The sequence below is a fragment of the Schistocerca nitens genome, chromosome 2 (genome assembly GCF_023898315.1).
Source record: "Schistocerca nitens isolate TAMUIC-IGC-003100 chromosome 2, iqSchNite1.1, whole genome shotgun sequence".
Lineage (NCBI taxonomy): Eukaryota > Metazoa > Arthropoda > Insecta > Orthoptera > Acrididae > Schistocerca > Schistocerca nitens.
The window spans coordinates 492,648,394-492,666,986 of record NC_064615.1 but is presented as its reverse complement, the minus strand read 5'-3'; the positions used below and the strand labels follow the sequence as shown (position 1 = coordinate 492,666,986).

Sequence of the window (18,593 nt, the reverse complement as noted above, 5' to 3'; positions counted from 1 at the left end):
AGCGCAGACACGGCTTTCTCATGTGACCCAGATAAGTGGCTGCCTCGCACCAGAGCCGTCTCGTAGCACGGTCTTCGCGCGGGCGTCGAGTCAGCGGCGTGTGTATATAGTGCTCTTCTAGTGTGACTCGTTCTGGCGACAGCTTCTCCACCACTGGGAAGGAAAGGTCGTCCGCTGGCCGCAGTTGCTGAATTACGGTAGCTCATTGACAAGCGTCGTCGTATTACACACACACACACACACACACACACACACATTCATTCTACCTATCACTGCAGCTTACGTGCCCGAAGGCACAGGTTTTTCCTAGTTCTGTTGACAGATGCGAGAGGAAGAGAGACTGCTGTGCGAGATCTGACCGTGCAAATCTCACCTGCACAGTCATTGCGGGAGTACTATCTGCGCATGTCAGAAAACCAGTTATGTATTTATTTTTTTTTGTAATTTGTAGATTATAGACGTCATCCATGAAATAAAGTTCGTTTGACATATGTTAGTTTATCTGAATACTGTGTTATATTCTTCGTAAACGGATCCGCCACCCCTTCGCCAAGTATGTCCTGTGGACAGGATACTTGTCTTGCTCATGTACTTCTAACGAGCGGAAAAGTAAGAAACGGAGAAATCGCACAGGAGAAAAGATCTCTTACATTTTTTGAAAAACTGAGGACTCTTGCAGAAGTGCAATGAAAAGGAAAGTGGTAAATTAGGAATTTGTGATTTGATGATTTAGTATTTTCATCAGAACTGCAGAACCTTTGATTAATTTTCATCACACAGTTTCTTATTTACTGCGTAGTACAACGCTAACACAGCGTCAGAATTCGGAACACCAAGCACACGCCAACTGAACTGCCAGTAGTATGCACTTCACAGATCGTTATTTAAGCCCTGATCCCTTATTATACGGGGCGAACAAAACCTTTGTTTGAGGGCATTGCTGAAATGTAAATGTTATGTCTCCGCTGCGGGTATATAAGCACCGATGTGTAGGCAAGGGATTAGTGTAGCATTCGTGTTTATGCGACGTTCATGCGGTAAATGCACAAACGTAAACAATGGCAACGTTATTACAAAACGCGTTTAAACAGGACCAACTTGCTGTTATTCTTTTCTTAGGTGCTGAAGGACAAACACCGGTAGACATACATCGGAGCATGAGGCAAGTGTGTGGAGCAGCATGTCTGTCGAGAACCACCTTTGTCGAATGCTGAGCCATGCGATTATCCCGCCTTCAGTTCCGTAATACAGTCATTGAAGGGTTGACAATTCCTGTCGGACGAAAACGTGCAGCCGGCAAGTAAGAAATTCTTCAAGCACCAGGACTCGGCGTTTAACCAAACTTGCATCTTCAACTGGCGCGTCGGTGGTATGATTGCCTCGGTTCTCACGGAGATTTTGCCGGACTAGAATACCAGTTCTGGACTATACGGCCCTCGAACGGAGACGCCTTGGCCGAACTTTATATTTCAGAAAAATCAGTATTTAGTTTGCAAACGAGCCATTTGGTGCTTTTCTATAACAACCATCAGGCAGCACGTTTCCATAATTTTAATGATTTGGCAATTTTATCAAAATAAGTTGAAATCTCTTCACCAAATAACAATGGAAGTTTGTAACATGGTCAGTACTTAACTGAGACGAAAAATAGTTTTTATCGTTTGAAACTTTAGTTCTCCATAGGTCCAATCTTTTACATTAAAAATGCCTAAGACTTGCACTCTTTATATAGTAGATGCAGCAGATACGACGAACTTTGAAGACTGTGAGTAATGGTTATCATTTTGGAGTAAAGAGAGAAGATTCTGGTTGGGGAATATGGCTTCTGGACATATTAGCTCTTGAAAATATGCGATCGTGTACGTGCCAATTTAGGCGTTATTGGTTCGTAAGTATCCCATTTCTTTACTGTAACAAGAAAGCCAGGCAACATAGCAAATAATTTCACACGTCAGTGCTACAAATGCCGTCCTTTGCTGTGATTCAGCACACCTACAACCTAAGGCACCATAGAAGGTGTTGGAGAACCTGCAATTACGTATTTGCATAAAAATGTGAGCCAAAATAATGTTGCACAATGGAGGGGACATGGATTGTGGTGTGTACATCTAGCAGTTGAAAACACATTTGCTGGGTCTATAGACATGAGAAACACGTTATTTGACTTTGTAAATTATACAGATGATTTGGAACCTGATAAATCACCAGCATCAATATTAGCGAGTGGAAATATCCGTTTTCTCTATATTTCTTTTGTCGAGTTTTTTTCATGGATAAGTTTCTAGTTGCTCAGTTTTCTAGAGCATGCTCCACTTCGCTTTAGTTTGGTTTGTAGAGAAATAATTTCCAGTCTACATCTTGGGAATTATGTTGTGCAGCCGTGTGCTTGATATTTAAAAGTATTGCGAAAATAGTGTAATATTATGGCAAACTATGTGAAAATACATGTGTTCTTGTAATCCCCAAGTCTGGAGTCATCTTGGGTTATGTCACAGATGAGAGGGCTCTCTGGTGGCAGTAGTGTGTACTAGGTCAATTGGACTCTAGATCTCTTGGTGGAGACACTGTCTGCCGCCATTTTCCCTTCGCCATCTGGAGTTGGATCACAGAATGGACATCACTGCACTCTGGTGGTGGTACTGTGTACTTGGTCCAGACCTCATGGCGAACACACTGTTTTCCACCACCTTGGATAATGGTACTTGCATTGTCAGCTGACGTCATGGCGGCCATCTTGGATTACATCACAGATGAGAGCGCCCTCTTGCCGTGGTACTGTGTACTAGGTCAGCTGCAGTCCTGACCTCGTGGTGAACATACTGGATGGCTGTACTGTATCTAATTGTTTAAATCAAGACTTATGTCCAGCACAAGTCGAGACCTCTTCCCACCATTTCCTAGGATGAAGTGGCAGTCAGTTGACTTAGGTTAGTGGAGGTAGTCCAAGTGCTATTACTTCCACGCCATTTTCTTAGGTTAGTAGAGATATGCAAACTGACCTATCTTCCAGCCAAAATGCAAACTTTCCACCAGTTCATAGGAGGAGGTGGCGGTCAGGTGACAGCTTAGTGGAGGTAGTCCAAGTGACCTATCTTCTCGCCATTTTCTTAGTTTAGTAGAGGTAACCATGGTGTGATGCATTATCCTGATGGAATTTGAACTTCCTGCCATTTTCTGGGGCAAGGGAGTGGAGGGAGTGTTAGGTTTTGGAGGTAGCCCAAATGACCTATCTTCCTGCCAAAATTCAAACTTCTTGCCAAAAACCAAACATCCTGCCAAATTCAAACTTCCCACCAATGTGCTGTTGCCAAATCTACACGCCGCCATCTTGGATGACGTCATCGCCACAATCTTGGATACATCTGGCAACAATGCAGAGAGTGCTTGTACCGCCCTTGCACCAATACTTCTACATTCCTATATGACCAGCAATGTTTTGATATGACACAAAATCATAAGAAAAAAGTATAAAAAGGAATATGAAGTTCTAGTTTCAGGGCTTAAAGCAAATGCATACACAGAAAATACAGTTCTTCCAGATGAATAATTTTCATGCAGATACATATCATGCCCGTAAAACTTCACCTTGTCACCTGTCACAAACTACGGTCCTGTACCATATATATCACCTCCTTTGCCTTGTGCCTTACTTTTTATGCCAGGGTCTATATTACTAGATTTTATTTTTGTTAGAAGTGCCTGATAATATACACTGCCCGAAAAAAGATTAGTACATCTGGAAAGTCGACGTCGATTTTGGTCCGATGATGGCATATGACACCTGGGGGATAGTGTTTTCACTGTCGTCCGACAATAGATAGCGTAGTGTCGTAGCTACAAGGGCGCCATCAGTGCCTACACTTGAATGGGGAATGCTCAAAGCAACCACAGCACACATAAAAGGGCATGTTAGCCTAGACATGTCAACACGAACTGTTGCAAACTGTTTATTGTAAGTGACACTATGGGCATGCACACCTCTAGCCCGTCTGCCACTCACGCCACAGCATCGGCGGCTCGACTGGTGTCGGAGAATCAGTTGGAAGATGGAATGGCGCATCGTGGTCTTCAGCGACGAAAGCAGATCTATGCCATGCAAGTGATGGCAGTTTGCACGTACGGCATAGATCTGGTGATCGCTGTCTCGTAGAGTGCATTCATCCAAGATATACTGGTCCCACCCAGTCTTTATAGTCTGGGGTGCGATAAGGTACAACACTCTGGTTCTTCTGGAGAGGGCGGTAACCAGTGCTCGGTACATTCGGTTTGTTGTTAGACTCATTCTTTTGCCATGGTTTCAACAGGAAGGTGATGTGTTATTCCAAAAGGATAATGAATGCTCACACACTACCCGTGAAACTCAATGTGCTGGCCAGCACGATCTACAAACTTCTCCCCAATCGAGCCCATGTGAGATATGGCGTGACGAGAAGTGACTCGTGCGACACGTCAACCAACAACTCCTACAGAACTCCGTGAGCATCTTGAGCAGGCATGGCATAACGTTTTCCAGGGCAGTATTCACCATCTGTACGATCCCCTGAATGCCAGAGTCAATGACTGCATTGTCGCCCGTGGAGGTTACAACACGTGCTAGTGTGAGTGTTTCAGCATGGGTCGATATCTGGTAGCTCTGAACCGCTTATGCTATTGATCTGTAAATGTAATCATTTCATGTACTCTATATGCACTATTAAAACAACAAATCTTGACTGAACTGGAACCCCTAAAACGGTGTACTATTTTTTTCCAGCAGTGTATTTGCATCATAAGTGAAAGTAGAATATAAATGACTCATTCTAAAAAAAAGTAGATTTTTCCTGGAATGAAGTGCGATATGAACCTAAAATTTTCTGCTTGAGAAGACCTGTAACAGAGGTGGTAATACTGAAGTTCATCTCGACCCCATGGTACGAACAACTCTGTTTGTCTACAAAGTTCCATTTGCTCCACATATTTGTAGTGAATTTCTTGGGTGAATTTGCATGATGTCACTCTACTGATTGCCTCTTCGTCTCTGGTGAAAAATGATGGAGCCAAGTTTCATCACCTGTCACAATTCTTCCAAGAAATTCATCTCCACCACTCTCGTACTGTTCCAAAAGTTTGCTGCATACCGTTTTTCTTGTTTCTTTGTGAGCCACTGTCAACATCCTGGGAACCCCACCTGGCACAAACCTTTTTTAACGCCAATACTTTCCGTATTCTGCAAACACTTCCTTCCCCTATCCCAACGTAGCGTGACAAATCGTTCACTGTGATGCGTCTGTCAGCAGTCACCAATTCGTTAACACTCTGCACATTGTCTGGAGTGTGTGCAGTACGAGGCCTGCCGCTGCGAGGACAATCCTCAATATTGCCATGCCCGCTTTCATCATGTAACCTGTTTGCCCACCGACTAACTGTACTGCGATCGACAGCAGCATCTCCACACACCTTTTTCAACCTCTTGTAGATGTTTCCCACTATCTCGTTTTCACAGCGCAGGAATTCTATGACAGCACGTTGCTTCTGACGAACGTCAAGTGTAGCAGCCATCTTGAAGACATGCTGTGATTGCGCCACTCACGGGAACAGGTTGAACTAAGTTTGAAAACAAGCGGGAAGGATGTATCTACACACTGTAAAGCTTTCACACATGCAGAATGAAAACTGTATCTTTACAAAAATAGTGTGCATTTCTTTTGGAGTGACCCTCGCAGGTGACGTGTTAAAGGAATTAAGCTATAAAAAAATTGTGATCGTGTGACTGAGTATGATATCCCCCGTAATAAATCTCATTTTCTGCATTACGCACAGCACCGAAATATTAAAACGAACGTCCTACAGTTACTCCGGAGCCACCGACCACGCGAAACGTCTATAAAGCTGCAGCTGTACCCAAACAGAAGCCTGTTGAGTGCTTGTGCTTCATCTCTAATGACCGCTTGCGTGGGTTTCCCTTAAAGTGAAACACTCCTGACTTTCCAACGCTCTGGACCCTCGTTGTGCTTCCGCAGTCTTTGGGAGACAGGACCCAGTTAACTGAACACGCTCGTGCGTCACTTTCAGCTCCTGAAACGTGAGCATCAAAGCAGAAAATACGGGCTCGCCCGGGATTTGAACTCGGGATCTGCCGCAACCTAAGCGACAATCATACCCCTATACCAAGGAGCCGCTGATACGAGAAGCTCGTATAGTAATTGCTGCGTTGTGAGGAGACTAACCCAGTTGCAGCTGGCCGGCTCTCCCTTGGCTGTCACGTCCAGGAGTCGGCGCTTTGTCTTTCCCACTCTGAGAGATTCGCTAAGCATCCCCAACAGGCTGCAGAGCCGATTTCTCCCGCTGATGGACATATCTGGCGCGCTATTTAGATGAAAAACAGATAATGGCCATCCAAAGGGAACAATTAAAAGCCACTCAGTATAAGTTACCTGCAGCCAGTTTGCTCCTTTCATTTATTTATCCTCTGTTTCCTTTGTTTTTAAATGTCATCCCGTACGATTTTGTCATGAAGGCAGCATGCAAAATTTCTGCTCATCGAATTCTGCAACTAGTGCAAAAATGCCCTTACGACCAGTATTTGAACTGTGCAACTACCTGCACAACTGATGCTCTCCCTTGACTACATCAGTAAGTCAAATTGTCGGAGAGTAACAATGTTAAGCAAATTACTGCTTTATTTTTATTACAGAATCTAAAAATAGGTAAACTGTAATCTTAAGTACTTTTATTCAGGAAATTTTGACATTATAAGTGTAGCCCTCTCCACCAGCACATTCCACTTTCCCATTGACAGTAAAGTTTTTATAAAGTAGGAGTGTGTGGCCACTTTCACTGTACAATACTTTTACACTATTCTTCAACTTCAGTATCACTATTCTACATGTCTAACTGCACTAATCAGCAACTTACTTTCTCAGCATTGATTCAAAACTACCGCACTCGTCTCTGCCACCAGCGAAAAGCTACCTGGCCCTTAAGGTGGTGTTGCCTGACGCAGCTGTTTTGCTGGAAAATGCGCTCTTCTACCCAAAGTGCAATGTGTGGAATACGAGTAGAGGGATTATAGCAATGGGGATACAAGGACAAATTGTTTCAAATTGATACCAAATTAATTATGCAATTTAATTAAATAGATCAATAAATTACCCCATCCCCTAATGACGTCTTGGATTTCTCCCAGCCAGCAAGTGGGCTCCTTCCCCTACCCCTGTGGAAACTCCCAAACCCTCACCTATCACTTCTCCGTGGCCCCTCCTCAACCCACCTCCCGGGAAAAAAAGGCAGGCAACTAGCTCAGACTGTGTTGAGCTGCCGGACTGTACTTATGTAAGCAATTTCACCTTGTCTATTTATTTATTTATTTAAACTATTAGGAACAATTTCACACTGTGTTTTCGAACTTGTTTCTGAGTAGCAGCAGGTTTTAGTTCCGAGCAGATACAGCTTAGTTACGTGACTTTTTTCCGACTGAATATGTATATCTTCTTCCTGTGGAGGTATTTAGAACGAGGGTAGCACGCGCCCTTTAGACAAGGTGCACCTCTAAGGAGAGGCGCTTCGCTTCGAGTTTTCGTGATTTTCGACGTTCTGTCGTAGCTTTCGCTCATACTGATGGCCTACTGATAGAGTGATGATGCTTTAATTCCTGTTCGACTGCTAAGTCTAGAACAAAGAAGATGGGCAAGCCTTTCAGTTTGAAGCTCAATTTCACGTAATTGTGTGGAACGACGACATGAAGTCTCGTGTGGCATTGCGTTTTCGGTTTCTGGTGTGTGCATCAGTTTCATAGTCACAGATACATTTTAAATTTATAATTCTGTTGAAGATTTCCATCCGCCACATTCCGGCTAAGGAATTTTTATGCACTGCTTAGTTAGTGTTACATCTGTTATCTGTTGGTGTAAGTGCGATTGACAGCGATCTCATAAAGGCGCACATGGTAAGAAGAATGCCTGAGATCAACATCTTTCACGTGCTTTTGTGAATTTCGTGGAGCCGAAAAATACTGTATTTACCAAATCTATGTATCCAGGTATTGACGATCAGGAGATGACTACCCGCCTTGTCAGTAAATACCATCTTCATTATAGTCTCGGCTACGTGGTTATCTCCTTATAAGATTTCAAACGGGTGTTACAACATGTAACAGTGAGAGCAGAGCAGCGAAGCTGCCACTGTGCGCAGTGATTGCCGCAAATGCTGCGTAGTCGGAGTTTAAGGTGCTTGCAGATGCTACAGTTTGCAGTAAATCTGTTGGCACACAGCCTACGCCGGCAAGTAAGCAGATAGGCACGAAGTACTCAAGTTACTGGACGCCGACGCCGAGCACTTACTGAGTCAAAACCCTTGAGGTTTCGTCACAGCTATTACGAGCATCAGTCTCTTAACTGTAGTAGTTAGATGTAATTACATAAAAACCTTCAAATCTGCCAAGTTTCAGTGATCAAAGCTGTTTTTCAGTACCTCTAGTAAAGACTTCCAAATACTGGATAGAAGTACAGAAGAACTAGCGGCCGGCCGTGGTGACCAAGCGGTTAAAGGCGCTACAGTCTGGAACCGCGCGGCCGCTACGGTCGCAGGTTCGAATCCTGCCTCGGGCATGGATGTGTGTGATGTCCTTAGGTTAGTTAGGTTTAAGTAGTTCTAAGTTCTAGGGGACTGATGACCTTAGCAGTTAAGTCCCATAGTGCTCAGAGCCATTTGAACCAGAGCCATTTGAACTAGCGGCGGTGAAACTGTGAGTGCGTTTCCTGAGTTACGCCCTGAAGAACTCAATCGGCAAATGGTCTGGGTTGGAGTACGGTTCGGCACACTTGTTCTAATGTTAGTGTTTCATACGAGTGCACACTCCGCTACAGCTTGAAAATTCATTCATGATTTAAAGACAGAATTCAATGTTTACGATTTTGTCTTGCAGTTTCTATGTCGGTTCCCGTTTCGTCTACAAGTGTCTGGACACTGATTTTTCTGCCGCTAACAGCGTGCTGTGTTTCACTAGTTGAAGGCATTACCATGCATTGACCTTCGGGTAACCTAGAGCGTTTCGCTTAATATCTACCTTGCCTCTCTGCGAATATGTCCTTTGCTGTGTTCCTATTGTTTCAGTTGGCACTGTTTTTTATCATTGTTCTTGATCTCTATCATCTTTAATTATCCTCCTACGTAAATACATTTGTAGAGCTTTGTGGAGTACTCATTGGAACTTTGGCCACAGTTCCTGAACAGTTATTGCTCAGATAATTCTACTCTCTGCTTATGTTTGCTACTGTGCACACGTGGACAAGTCTGCACATGCACAGAAGCAGAATGTGACGCTTCCTGGAGCCTCACTTGGGGATCGTCGCTAATACCGCTTGTAGAGAATTTTAGAATCTGTTACGACCATGTCCGTATGGAGATCAACAACGTAACAAAACTAACTCCGCCGGCCGCGGTGGTCTAGCGGTTCTAGGCGCTCAGTCCGGAACCGCGCGACTGCTACGGTCGCAGGTTCGAATCCTACCTCGGGCATGGATGTATGTGATGTCCTTAGGTTGGTTAGGTTTAACTAGTTCCAAGTTCTAGGGGACTAATGACCTCAGTAGTTGAGTCCCATAGTGCTCAGAGCCAAAACTAACTCCAGTCTGGAACATACCGGTCGCCTTGAAACATTAACGAGCTGGAGAACCAGGAACGCTTTTTCTTTAAAGTTACTCCTTAAAATTCGAAGATCTATTATGTTCGAGTGATGTCATTTTCTGCTTGTGACTATAAAAGTTTTATTTCTGCTAGCTGAAAAATTCATACAGGCTGCGGACATACACTACAACAACTTCTTTATGTAATCTGAACAGAGTGTTTCCTTTTCGAATTCTGATATGTATCCCTCCTTTCCTTTGTTTTCTCTTCGTTAGTCTTTCGTAACTCAATCTACAAAAAATACTGATACTAAAACCATCTGTGTATAGATAACAGGTTCTGATCTGTACGACTTGTGTGCTACAAACAAGACATCGCAATACCATACGAAATGGTCTGGACTGAAGCCAGGGTATTAACAATTTACTCAACTTGCAAAAGACTCAATCCTAATGTGTTTCAGAGGGCTTTTGTCAGTTCATAAGTTGTCGTGCCATCACTCAACAAAAACACATATCAGTTTGCTGTCCGGTCGTACTCGTTTTCGCAGGGGCTGAGGTACTGGACTTACATTGGGTAACTGCTCTGTTCAAGTCCTTGTGCGGTCATCCAGATACAGAATATCTGGTTTGTCTGAATCCGTTAAGGCTGATGCCGAGACAGTTCTTTCTCTATTTTCGCAGTGTCCTATGAGTGTCCTTTCCAAGATTGCGATTCGTCTGTAACAACCTCTCGGGCGACGAGATGTCCCTTCCTGGCTTTTTTCTTGCTTTCCGTTGTAATTAGAAACGTGGTCTTGATTACAACTTAAGTCCAGTTTCAGGACACTCTAGAAGCTGTGGAATAACTGATCTTTCACCTACTGCTCTTGCACAAAACAGAAACGAAGATTATTCCATAATTAAATTTTTTCGCAACAGTTTAGTAGCACATGTGCCTTGATTCGCCTAACAACGAAATCAATACGAATCCATAACTCCACATGGCAAAGTTACAATAAAACCCGCCCTTTGCAGTTGTCCAGGTATGCAAATAACTACAGCCGTACTGCTTATCGATAGAGAGTCATTTTGCAGCACAGAAAGGGATGTTTATCTTTTTTTTTTACACCAATCTTCCGACTAATTCATGCTACTTCTCTCTTTCTGTTTCGGGCTAATTTGTCCATCCCTCCACATCCTGTAATCAAAAATCCTGGGTAACGTTTTCCATGTTCTAATTTGTGACTGCTAACACAATTTTTCTAACACTATACAAGCCTTACGCTCTCCCCCTCCCACGCACACTACCCACGGGCCCCTCCCCTTAGTAGTTCTCCCACGGCGAAGTTAACTAGTCCTAAATATTGAAAAAGCTCCACTACTTTTCCCTTCTTCTGGTAAGGAGTTTTTCTTAGATTTCCTTCTCCGCCTATTTTTTAGAGCACCTCATTATTCGTATTTTACCGGCCACTTATTTTTTACCCTCTGTTGTAGCATCACGATTAAAATCCTTGGAGGGTCTCCGTGGTACACGAGCACTTCAAAAAAGTTGTGCTCCAGGTGTACATTTTCAGAAGCTTCTTGCTAAATTCGATGTTTACATTTGAAGTTTGTGGAGCGTACGCAAGTCTGCTTATATCGTCCTTTAATTTACTTCTTCTGTAGTTCTGTTTACTAGCTAGGAGTGCTCTTTCTAGTCTTCTGCTACTGTATCTTAAAAAATTGTTATTTTTGCATGTTGCTCTTTTACTTTTTTCCACTTTTCATTCTTTTTTTAAAAAAATTCTTAATAAATTGTGCACTACTGGTTAGTGGCCTACCAATTTCATACATTATTACTTCTAAGCTTTATTGACTTCGTCTACGAATCTCAGCATTGCTATTTTTTTACGCCTCAACTTTTTTTACTTCTGATATTTTCTCTCTTTCCCTTCTTTGTTATTTCAACATAAAACTTTAACAACGGTGGCCGTAACCTGTAACTGCGCTTTATAGCTGCCGTAACACATCACAGTGTTTCCTGATTTTCCACTTTGATGTTAAAGGTATTGTAAATTACCCGTCCGTATCTGCACTTTAACTTCATTCCGTAGAATTTCGAACTCCTTATTCCATATCCCCTCTTCTACGAGTAAAACAAACTGTTCCTCTAGAGCCACATGTTCTATGAATGTATGCAAGTTCGTTTCACATTACTCCTCACATTTCTAAGAGGTGTTTCAAACCTCTTCTGTGCTATATTTTCGATTCTTGGACCCAAACTGAAATTTTTCCTCTTTTTCTTCAGCGTATCAACCTAGGCCTCATTTCAGTATCATCAGCGCCAGATCGAGCATCGGACAGTTTTCGCATTTAATACCCTTTATAGGTAACGCGACGGAAATACTTGCACACAGAGAGGTTTAAAATATTCCTTCGGGCCGGATTTGAACCAGCGACCTATGGATATCTGCCAGAATGACCACTACAGTCCACCGCTCTACCAACTGAGCTACCGAAGGAGTGTAAGAGTTGGGCGCACTCGTGGCCCAAACTGGAGGAACCGGATTGCTACTGCATCGGCTGACTGGCAGCTGGTGTAATGTGTTTTATAGGAGTGGGGATTAATTCAGCAGCGCTAAAGCGCTTGCACTGCTCAGGTTCGTCTTAGCGACCTTCACGACTGCTGCTGTTTCTGCGTGCTGGCTCCGCAGACGGGCCGAGATTTCGCTCGGGTGGCCACGTCTACTGACGAGTAGCAAATAAGCAGTAGTTGTATTCAGTAGGAAAGTGTAACTCTTCCGCCACCCAATATGTAGGTAATAGCCACGTGTTCCATTTGCATATTTTCGCACTTAGGGTACGATAAAAGAATTACAGTTAACTTATTCTGTTTGGATGAGATAAAATAAATAGTCGGCGAATATAACGCAAGCAGCGATACAACTTTTTGCATAAACCGCGCGACATATCTGCAAACGTATCGCGTCAGAAAAACGATCGTCTCGCTGTCAGTGGAACGTCCTCACGGTGTCGCTGCTCAGTTTAGTTACAGTGGTTCCTCAAACGACACTTGACAACCGGTCCAGAGCTGGCATAAACGTTCGCAGCTCGTTGCCGAGCTAACAGCTTTATTTTCACAAGTCCGTCTTGATCACGCAGATTTCTTACACTTTATTACCGGTTTCGGCATACTGCCATCCTCAGACGATTAAAATGTACTCACATGTTTAACTTGACGATGATTTACATCAGAGTATTTTAATCATCTGAGGATGGCAGTATGCCGAAAGCGGTAGTAAAGTGTAAGAAATATGTGTGATCAAGACGGACTTGTGAAAATAAAGTGCCAAAAATGACTGCGGACTCATTTATAGACTTTATGTCTTCAATTAAGCACTAATAGTTTTAATGGGCATCCTAACGATGGAAGGTACCGAGTCGATATATCGTGTAGTAAAGCGTAGTCGCTTGGTTTCTTCTTCTATAAGATAGGAACAAACATAATTTTTCTAGCAACATACGTGTGTAGTGTCATATCCAAAGTTAACCCAAGAACCATTATTTAGTTTCCATACTATTTCGCATTAATATCTCCTTTCATTATACAGCAGAGGAATTTGCTACTACTGATCAGCTTCTGTAATACAGCCTTAAACCTCTGTCTTCTACTTTCTCGTAATGTGAGCACGTTGGTGTATAGACATGACTCCTACAGAATGCCTTTTGTTTATATTTAAAACAAGGACTGTCCTGAAATTTTTTTTTTTTCAATTTTTATCTGCAAACGAACTCGGATAATAGCCGTTATGCGTTACACAGCCTTTACTCGACTTGCCAATAAAGTTTCTAGCGACAGCATATTTGTGTTAAATATTCTCATGACGTTGCCGCGTCAAATTAAAAGTGTTGCATCGAAGTGAGCTCTCGACGTTTAGAGACTACAGAGAAATTCACTAGACTGAACAGGAAGTGGTGTCATGTGACGTCCGCCCAGATCAAAATAAAGAGAGGAGGAAAAAAGGGAAAAAGAAGTATGTGATTTTCGTATAGGATGTGAGAGGTCCCGGGTTCAAATCCCGAACAAGCCTGTATTTTTGCACACTTTTTGGAGCCACGCAAAATACACGCCTATTGAAATGAAGTAGGTTTTGGTGACTTTCCTTTCTAGAAATTACTGTGCCTTCTCGAAGACGTGGACTGTGAAAATCAGTCTGATTTAACGAAATCTTAAGTAGGTAACCCGAATACACTCAAATAAAAAAAGTTTGCGATAACATAATGAATAATGGCAAATAGGAACAAGTTTTTTGGTAGTTATCGTCTACTCGTTTCTGTAGATATCTCTGGCGAGATGGACGAAGTACCTAGTTGGCCGCCTTTTGTGGAAAACTACCACAAGCTTTTTGTAGCATCTCTTACCTAACACTAGCTTAGTACCCAGTACTTCGCTCGAGAAGACGGCGTGGTTTGTCCGTTTTCTTTTTTTTATTCCCTTTAATCGAATGTTTATGTTGTTCCTAAACTGCAACATCATCTAATCGTTTCACGCCAATTAAGGCCATAGAAGCATGGTCTTTTCCGAATGTTCTTCGACCTAAAAGCGATTCTGGTGCCTGGTGTCGAAGGTTTTTGTTTATTATCGCTTTTGCGTCCTTCTGGTGACATTTCCTTAGAAACTTTCTTGTCCTAACACATCTCTTTAGAAGTCAAATAGCAATTAAGACTCAGCTTTAAAATGTTTTAATACAACTAAATATTCTCAAACATTTTTATACCCTATATCACCACCCTCTTACGGGCTGAATTTCCCAAAAGACTAAAACGCGTATTTTTCTAAGTTCTAGATTCAGAAGTTCCTTAATAGCAACATATTTTCTAAAACCCTTTCATCTTCTACTTCATCCCTTAGGGGTAGAATTTAGAACAATCTCTTCTTAGACGATGTCTACAGTATAATATCAACACCCTGTCCACTTTCAAGTTCATGTGCATAGCGGTTTGGGCTTGGAGATGAGTCAGCCTCTCAGTCAGGACATTTCCTGTTATATATAGAGGTAGCATCATCTGATCTCAGACGACAACAGGTAGTGTACTGAGAGTGGAGTAAGATATGCAACAAATTTGTTCTTAGAAAAGTTGCTATCAATAAAATTATTTCTCACTTTCCACATATCAGGGTTAAATCTAGAATGTATGAGGTTCCTACAGACCCCACCAATATACTCTTGCGATTTGGAAGATCGCTGGACAGCTCACTGAACATCGTTTTCAAGACATGGCCTAGAGACTCAAATTGACTGAAAATACTTCGCACAAAAAAAAAGAAAAAAAAAAAAAAATTCGGGACCCACATCAGAAGCAGGCACGCAGACTGCAAAGCAACTATTTATGAACGTAGTATTTTACAGAGCCCACGATGTGACTGTATCGCAGTAGAGCAAACAGTCCCGCGCGGAGAGGCCGCACGATTCGAGGTGTCATGTCAGAGATTGTGCGGCCACTCCCGCCGGAGGTGCGAGTCCTCCCTCGGGTATGAGTGTGTGTGGTTCCTAGCATAAGTTAGTTTAAGTAGTGTGTAAGTCTAGGGAACGATGACCTCAGCAGTCTGCTCCCTTAGGAATTCATACACATTTTAACATTTTGAGCAAACAGTACACCACGTTATTAGTGGGGGCCAACGAGAAAATTGAAAGGGGACGACCGACTTCATAAAGGCCCCTCCAGACGCGACTGTATCGTGAAGTTCCCTGTATATAGCGCTCTGATGGAACTGTGATATCAGTAACCATTCCAAATATACAGGATGGTCCATTGATCGTGATCGGGCCAAATATCTCACGAAATAAGCGTCAAACGAAAAAAACTACAAAAAACGAAACTTGTGTAGGTTGAAGGGGGAAACCAGATGGCGCTATGGTTGGCCCGCTATATGGCGCTCAATAGGTCAAACGGATATCTACTGCGTTTTTTTAAATAGGAAGCTCCATTTTTTATTACATATTCGTGTAGTAAGTAAATAAATATGAATATTTTAGTTGGACCAATGTTTTCGCTATGTGATAGATGACGCTGTAATAGTCACAAACGTGTAAGTACGTGGTATCACGTAACATTCCGCCAGTGCGGCGGAATTTGCTTCGTGATACATTACCCGTGTTAAAATGGACCGTTTACCAATTGCGGAAAAGGTCGATATCGTGTTGATGTATGGCTATTGTGATCAAAATGCCCAACGGGCGTGTGCTATGTATGCTGCTCGGTGTCCTGGACGACATCATCCAAGTGTCCGGACCGTTCGCCGGATAGTTATGTTATTTAAGGAAACAGAAAGTGTTCAGCCATATGTGAAATGTCAACCAAGACCTGCAACAAATGATGATGCCCAAATAGGTATTTTAGCTGCTGTCGCGGCTAATCCGCACATCAGTAGCAGACAAATTGCGCGAGAATCGGGAATCTGAAAAACGTCGGTGTTCAGAATGCTACATCAACATCGATTGCACCCATGCCATATTTCTATGCACCAGGAACTGCATGGCGACGTCTCTGAACGTCGTGTACAGTTCTGCCACTGGGCACAAGAGAAATTACGGGACGATGACAGATTTTTTGCACACGTTTTATTTAGCGACGAAGTGTCATTCACCAACAGCGGTAACGTAAACCGGCATAATATGCACTATTGGGCAACGGAAAATCCACGATGGCTGCGACAAGTGGAACATCAGCGACCTTTTCGGGTTAATGTATAGTGAGGCATTATGGGAGGAAGGATAATTGGCCCCCATTTTATCGATGGCAATCTAAATTGTGCAATGTATGCTAATTTCCTACGTAATGTTCTACCGATGTTGCTACAAGATGTTTCACTGCATGACAGAATGACGATGCACTTCCAACATGATGGATGTCCGGCACATAGCTCGCGTGCGGTTGAAGCGGTATTGAATGGCATATTTCACGACAAGTATATTGATCGTCGAAGCACCATAACATGGCCCGCACGTTCACCGGATCTGACGTCCCCGGATTTCTTTCTGTGGGGGAAACTTGAAGCATATTTGCTATCGCGATCCATCGGCAACGCCTGACAACATGCGTCAGCGCATTGTCAATGCATGTGTGAACTTTACGGAAGGCAAACTACTCGCTGTTGAGAGGAATGTCGTTACACGTATTGCAAAATGCATTGAGGTTGACGAACACCATTTTGAGCATTTACTGCAATAATGTGGTATTTCCGGGTAACCACGCTGTAACAGCATGCGTTCTCAGAAATGATAAGTTCACAAAGGTACATGTATCACATTGGAACAACCGAAATAAAATGTTCAAATGTACCTACATGATGTATTTTAATTTAGAAAACCTGCCTGTTACCAACTGTTCGTCTAAAATTGTGAGCCACATGTCTGTGACTATTACAGCGCCATCTATCACAAAGCGAAAAAAGTGATCCAACTAAAACATTCATATTTCTTTACGTACTACACGAATATATAATAAAAAATGGGGGTAACTATTAAAAAAAACGCAGTTGATATCCGTTTGACCTATGGAGCGCCATCTAGCGGGCCAACCATAGCGCGATCTGGTTTCCCCCTTCAAGCTACACAAGTTTCGTTCTTTGTAGTTTTCTCGTTTGACGCTTATTCCGTGAGATATTTGGCCCGGTCACGTTCAATGGACCACCCTGTATACTTGCTATAATCTTACTCTAGTTTATTTATATTTTTGACATTTGTTTTATCTTTCATTTTTCTGTTTTAAATTGGATACGCATTTCTGCAGTTTTGCCACACGCTAAATTAATAAAACGAATATTACAGTTCGTCTCCCCACCTCCAGACAATCCAAGCCAAGGCACGCTCCCGACTCAGTCTCCTAAAGCTCCTCTCCGGCCGTACGTGGGGTCTGGACCCCTCCACCATCCTCCACACCTATAAATCTCTCATCCGCCCTATCCTTTGTTATGACCATCCGGCTTGGATCTCCGCCCCCCCTACCTTTTATAAATCCCTCCAAATCCTTGAACGTCATGCTCTCCACCTCGCCTATCGCATCCGTCTCCCCTCCCCCACGCGGATCCTGTACGATCTCATCCCCTTCCCCCACCTCCTCCTTTTCCTTGAAAGGATATGGATCCTGTACACCTCCCGCAAACTCGATCATCCTCACCTGCTCGTCTCCCCGATCCTCTCCCACCCCCGCCCGCTGCCGCGCCTGTATTCGCACGTCCCACCCGGTCTCCATCTCTCCACCCTCCTTACCCTCTCCCAAGGTGGCTTCCGCCAGCTCCCCCTCCCTGATGATGCCCTCCTCCGCTCCATCTACCCCTCCTACCAACTTTGATACTCCCACCCTCCTCCTGTGCTTGCTCCTCTGGGCGCCCTCCCTCCCTTCTCTCCCTTTTCCCTCCCTCCTCCATTTCTCCCCCCTCCTCCCCCGGGCTTCCCCTCCCTTGTCCCTCTCCTCCTGCCCCCATCTCCTCAGCCATTGGCATCCTTGTTCTCCCCTCTCCCCCACCCCACCCCTGTTCCCCTCTTGGCAGGTCTCCGGACTCGCACACGCTAAGTGGACATTCGCGCGCCGGAGATCACCGCCATCAGTGTTTCGTGTGTGCCGTCATGTTTAGTGTTCAGTGTTCACCGTCACACTCCATTGTTCACCAGTGCCATCGTCTTCTTCAGTGTTTGTGCGTCGTGTCAACAGTTCGTAGTGTGGATTGTCATCGAGTGTGAATGGCTTCATGTTTTTTTATGTTCATGTGTTTACTGTTTTTTTCCCGCCGTTTTTCCCAGTGATGTATCTTCTCTGTTTATATCATTGTACTCTCTTCGGCTGAAGAGCGGCGTATTGTGCTGCTGCCAGCCTACCTGTTCCACGGGTTTTAAAATCACAATAAAGAAAAAAAAATACAGTTCGTTGAAGTCGACATAGGTGTTCTAAAACTACCAGACTTTTTATTCTGAAGAAACTCTGTGAACACTTCAGTGTTTCATTACAAAAACACATCGAAATAAATAG

At 43.4% G+C, this 18,593-nt stretch overlaps 1 non-coding gene across 1 annotated transcript; it reads right to left on the bottom strand.

Annotated features, from left to right (window-relative positions):
• Nucleotides 1–11,995: 11,995 nt before the first annotated feature.
• Trnay-gua (transfer RNA tyrosine (anticodon GUA)) lies at nucleotides 11,996–12,085 on the bottom strand. The gene is given in 2 exon segments: nucleotides 11,996–12,031; nucleotides 12,049–12,085. It is a non-coding gene; the product is annotated as a tRNA-Tyr (tRNA).
• Nucleotides 12,086–18,593: the final 6,508 nt, after the last annotated feature.